This window comes from Pteropus alecto, unplaced genomic scaffold (assembly GCF_000325575.1).
Source record: "Pteropus alecto unplaced genomic scaffold, ASM32557v1 scaffold25, whole genome shotgun sequence".
Classification (NCBI taxonomy): Eukaryota; Metazoa; Chordata; class Mammalia; order Chiroptera; family Pteropodidae; genus Pteropus; species Pteropus alecto.
Genome location: NW_006441955.1, coordinates 27,609,530 through 27,615,529, shown reverse-complemented (window position 1 = coordinate 27,615,529; position 6,000 = coordinate 27,609,530).

The window sequence follows — 6,000 nt, the reverse complement described above, 5'->3', positions numbered from 1 at the left end:
TGTAATCTGTAGAGAAAGATTCTGCAAATATAGGCTTCGGGTCAATATTACACTTCCTTACTCTCTACGTGACTTAAGCAAGTGACTTTCAGTTCCCGCCCCAGTAAAATGAAAATAATAGAGCAATCTTGTAAAATTCTTCGAAGGATTAAATAACTAAGTGCATTTGATTGTTTAGCCCAGGAGTTGGTACTTAGAAATCAGTCAGTAGATAATAGTGGTTGCTAATAATAATATTATTCTAATTATTAATGTAAAGATGACTGGCTTAAAGTCTGTGCTTTGTAGTCCTGAACTTCTGCTGTTCAGTGTTAGCAGTCCTGATGTTTTTTGTTGTCCTGTAGTTCATTGAGTAATAACTGCAGTTTCAGGTGAAAGATCATAATTTACAAATAACAAAGGACTGCCTTGTTAGAGAGCTACTTGTTCTTTGCCTGCTTTTACTGCTGTGCAAAAGATTAACTGATCAACTGTATGGACAGGTCTGTTTCTTAAAACTTACTCATAGACTTAGTCGTGGCAGCAGCTTTCCCTAATTTTTTAAGTTCCGACATGAGTGCAGATCTTTGCCTGGTTCCCTACTAGCATTTTTGCTTGTACAATATTTCTTTGTATAATTCCTTAGGAAGTGTCCTCAGAGAATTTCAGATGATCCATCAGGCTGGGTGTGGAGGGGGATGGGGAAAGGCCCTGAACGGGTTCTCCATTCAGAAGGGGAAGGGGAGTGAGCTAACTATGAAAAATCGAATATAATTTTGCATGGTATGAGGTTTCAACTGGCTGCTCAGCTCTTTCCCAGATGCTGGAAAGCCAGCAAACCAATAGATCTTCTTTCAGCTGACAGTTCTTCACACCTTGTAATGCCCTCAGCAAAACTGTTTATAAGTAGTGACAACATCTACAGACAGTTTGTTCATTGTTCTCCCACCTTCCCTTAAAAAAGTGATATGTCCAAGAACAGACTTGAAATAGTAGTTCTTTCTTACACAAGTAAAACCCTGAGTGATGAAAATTCAAAGCAGCAAGGAGAGTGTGTGAAGGCTCTAGAGCAACTATCCCTAGACTTGAGGATGGCTGATTTTTACATAAAGGCAAACAACCCACCCCTCTTTTCTCACATTTCACCAGCAAAATGCATACAATAACTGATTTATATGACTTCTATTAATTAATCTTCTTAAAGAGGTAAAAATAAAAATTTACAGGATAAAATGCATGAAAAAGAACAGTGGGATATTCCTTTTCCAGCCAGACTCAAACCAAACCTTTAATTTCCTAACATCTTAGGACCCTGAACGACTCTAAAGAGGGAAGTTTTTCAAGGAAAGAGCACCAAAGAACACCCCAAGGGAAGACAAGGAGATGTCTCTCACATTGAAGTCTGAAGTTGAGTTTATATAGGGAAGCGATTCATGCCTTTGAGTGTCAAATCTGTGACGGAATAAGCCATGGGAACAGCTGAACTTCCAAAGGCCTCTCAGCATACACAGGCTCACGACTGCTAGTCTGACGGGGGCTTGTGTTAGAAAGTAGGGTTCTAGGTCTAGACTCAGTCCTGACCACAGGCTACATATTCAATTGTAATTGCCGTTCAACTCTCTGACTAATTGGATGTAATTTTAACACATGTGGGTATTGAGCAGGATTCAAATCTAGTATGGTTTTTGTTTTCAAATAATTCTTCATAGATAAAAAACATTTATTTGAGAACAATTTTGGCAATATATCCAGACATAGAAGTGCTATATTATACTGAAATATTAACTATCTCTTGATACACACAATTAGCATATGCTTTTTGCCAGTCATTAGGCTAGAGCATCTGTCTACATATTTAAATAAGACATATTAAGTGTTATCAAGAAAGAGACACTTTAGCTGTGGAGCCAAACATATAAGAAATAAATATAATGCCATGTAATAACTACTGCAAAAGATTAGCATGGTTTGCTACAGTCCTAGAAGATGTGACAAATTCATTAGAAAGAAAAACTACATCCTGGCCTTTAAAGATGAGTAGGGGTTTCTAGAAGCAGGAAAAGAGAACTCTTGCCTGACCCCCCAAAATATTTATTGAGCCTCAACTTTGTGTCAGGTAGTAAGCTAAGACTTTTATAAATATTGTTTCAATGAATTCTCACAATTCAATGATATAGGCATAATACATTTATCTTATAGATGAGGAAGTTGAGGTTCAAAGAAGTCAAGCAACTTGCCCATATTCACACAGCTACAATGTGGTGGAGGTGTCAAGAAAGCATGAAAGAGTATGTACAGCATGGTCAGAACTGGCCAAGAGTCTGATATGGATGAATACATTCTGCATGAGATTAAACAGGAGAGGAGAAAGTGTGAATCACCATGGAGAATGGGGAAGTGAATGCACTAGAAATATATCATAGCATTATGATATTATGGTATTATTTACTAGCAGCAGTAAAAGCCTAAAGGAATTCAAGTTGCTTAAGGAAGCCAGTGAGGACACTGAGTTGGCAAAATAACAGTCCTAATAGATTAGAGGTCACTGTGATGTCAAAAAGTCACTGAGGGAAGGAAAAGAGAGAAAGAGTCCTGGAAAGACAGGAAGTAGTAGCAGGAAATGTGAGGGAGGAAATTTAGAGTATAGGGAGATGCTGTGATTGATAATGATTAGGTCTAGCCTGGAAGAGTATAACCACAGAAAGGAAAGGCAAAGCGGATGAAAGTAAAGATTCTTGGAGAAGTGGTCAAGGAACTGAGGAGCCATGTTCTAGAAAGGTCAGCTCTGTGTTTTTTTAAATCACCACAAATGAAGTTATGACTTTAGAGGTAATACTGGAGAGAGTGGCAATGAACTAGGAGTGAAAATCATTACGTTAAGAGGGGGAACTACCCAGAATTTAGTAGATGTCAGGAACAATGGGGGAGCAACTGACAAACTGAGTTCGAACTTGGGATTTTTTGAGTGGAGGGAAAAGAGACTGATCTGAAAGGGACAAGGAGAACAACAAAGCTTATTCCACTTCCAGGCCTGTGGGGAGAGGGCTTTGGGAAGACTAAAAGAACTCCCAATTGAGAGGGATGTAAGGAAAGTAATTTTCAGAATAGAGCCAAATTTCCATTTGAATGAAACCATGAAGGGATCATTTAGAGATAAAGTTGGGAGCACAGGATATTTTGCTATTATTGGAACAGAATTCATTGAAAGGATGCCAGGAGTTTGGAGGAAGGATGTGAGATACGAGTGAGCCTTGTGGGGATTCGATTTTGATAGAAAGGGATGACCTGGACCCTAGGACTCCTGAAGTGACTGACATACACAGGAAAAAGTATGGTGAGTTCGAGCAGATAGTGGAGAAGAGGCTGTGGAGGGAAAAGGTAGGTTCTGGGACTTCCTTTTCTAACTGTGAAAATGGAAGTAGAAAGCTGTGGGAAGAGGGCTCTTAGACTTAAGAACATTCAAATTTATTACAATATTCCAACCTGTTTTCACTGAGCTTATAATAAAAGAAAAAACTCATCTGAATCGAAGGTTGAACAATCCTCTAAATTCTCTAAGCCCAGAAAAAGCAGTGAAGAAGAACATGAAAGAGATGTCTGCTACTCAAATTGAATGTAGCAGGAACCAAAATTCCGACATAAAGTGCTCGCATCCTGCAGGTGACATCTTGTAACCTTCTATGCCATATGTCATTTTTAAATTAGGAACCTCGCCTTGCTGAGCATTCTTTGGCCATTTCCTTTTGCCTAAAAAAGGAAAGATTTTAACAAAACTATTTAGTTTGCTTTTGTTTTAAGTCATCCAAGAGTCGGAGGTTACTCCAACAGTAAGCTAAGAGGATGAAAGTTGAAAAATTAATACTCTAGAAAACAACAGATCTGATCCTCATCAGAAAGACAACGGTCTTAGATGTGATTAGCCAGGAGAGAAATTTTAACATGAAGAAAATAAAAAGAAATAATCAGGACAAAATGAAAGGTCAAAGAATTATCTTATCCTTTTTAATGCTCAGGGCCTCTGTTGAGCAGGGGAAAATTGAAATAGACATTATTGTTGTCTCTTGCCTCTGCTTGTCCCATTTTGGTTGCTTTATCTCCACCTATAACATGGAAAGAGCAATTATAAACAAATGGGGCCCAGCATGAGTACCTCTCTGGCAGCCTCTCAGGGTCAATTGTCTTCTCTCAGTTCCTGCACCAGCAGAGTGATACATGGCCCCTTGGATGTCAGCATGAAGAGGGGCTAAGGAGGCAAGCAGTCTGTGATTTAAACTCATGCCGGCCCTTTTGTCTGCATCAGGAAGGAAGCCTGGACAAAGCTTTGCTACTTTAAAATACAGGAATGGATATGGGTGGGATATATGAGGAGCATACAGAGTGATTCAAAGAGAAAAACAGCGATGAAAATCATTTCCCATTATAATCCCCACGAATTGCCTTACATCTCTAATATAGATCGCCTGGGAAATAATTTAAAAGCATTTAAAAATATCTTCCATTTTCTATTATGAGCCTTTGGATTTCCACAGTTTGAAAAAGTGAAGAGTATGTAGCTTAGAAAACTAATTACAAAACATAAAAATGCTCAGGTCTAATGGAACATCAGATTGGAGGAAGATTCCGGCAATGGCAGGCAGTATTACAAATGTAGCCCGAATGAAAGAGCCACGTCTGAAATGGAGACAGCAGTTGCAACCTAAATGTCTTGTCCTCAACATCTTTGTTTTACATTTTCTTTGTTCCTGTTGGCTTACTAATTAGCTGTGATTTTTTTAATGCCCCTTACAGTAGGTTAATTTTGTCTAACTCACCAGCAGGGGTTTTTGTAATACATAATTCACAGAGCAATGTCAATGATTAAAATTCTTTCATTAACACAGCACCTTAAAGATAATAAATACGAAGCATTTAGCTCCCAATCTATTGGTGCAGAAAACCTAATTTTTCATGGAAAGAAAATGCATGCTCAGATAACTTGGCATTGGAGAACAAAATGGAATCTGTTTTAGGGTATTGCAAACACAAAGTCAAACAAATCAAAGAACACTTATTTTGAGAACAATAATGTAGCAGAGGAGAGGGGTTTCCAAGAAGGAATTCTAATAATGTACTCAAAGAATGCAAAATATGCAGCCAAAAGTGCTCTTTTTTGGCATTTTTGTGGGCAGAGCTGTGCCACTGCAGATAATCAGCTAAAGAGAGGGTCAACGTGTGGTGGGTTGAAAATTGTCAGTGTTCAGGGTGCAAGTTGCTTTGCCCTCTACATGCCATTTTTCTTCAATCTCCTCAAGAATTTTAACAGGTTTGTCTTGTCAGGATACAAGGAGAGCATTGCAATAATTAGACATAGGGGATGGAATTTCATTTTGAAAAGTTTTAATAACTCTTAGAACATCTGTTCTTCTGAACTCTATCACTTTCTTTCCACCTACACCCAAATGATTCTTATATTTCATTTGCTTAGTGCAAATTCTATTTGCTTCCATGTGTTCATCCTGATACAGAAAGGATAGTGATTGCAGATGCCTTGGCAACGGCAGCCAAGAAATTGGAGAATCTGATCACTAAATGTGATTTTGCTTAGAGCCTTTTCTCCAACATATTATTATCTTTTTTTGTCTTTCTTCTCTAAAGATGAATCAGATTATCTTTTGTTAGCTATTTTTGGGAGAGATGAATATATGTATTTTGGGTAATAATAACAAATAGCACTTCTCTAATTCAAAACATTTTCCTGTATTAAACATATCGATTGGGAATAACTTTGCACAGAAGCAGCTTAAAGTTCAAAGACATGAAAGTAAATTAAAAACAACAAAATTGTCACCCAGTCCAAAGGTTATGGCTCAAATTTAACAGGTGGCCCTGACATAATGCATTTTCTACTCTCAGCTATGGTTCTAATAGGCTTGTCTCCGGAACCAAAGTGCAGCATCAAACGAAGCCCTCAATTGGCATTTTGAGCGGAAGAAACATGGAACCAGTTGAGAGAAGGGGGCCCTCCAACATGTCATTCATTCA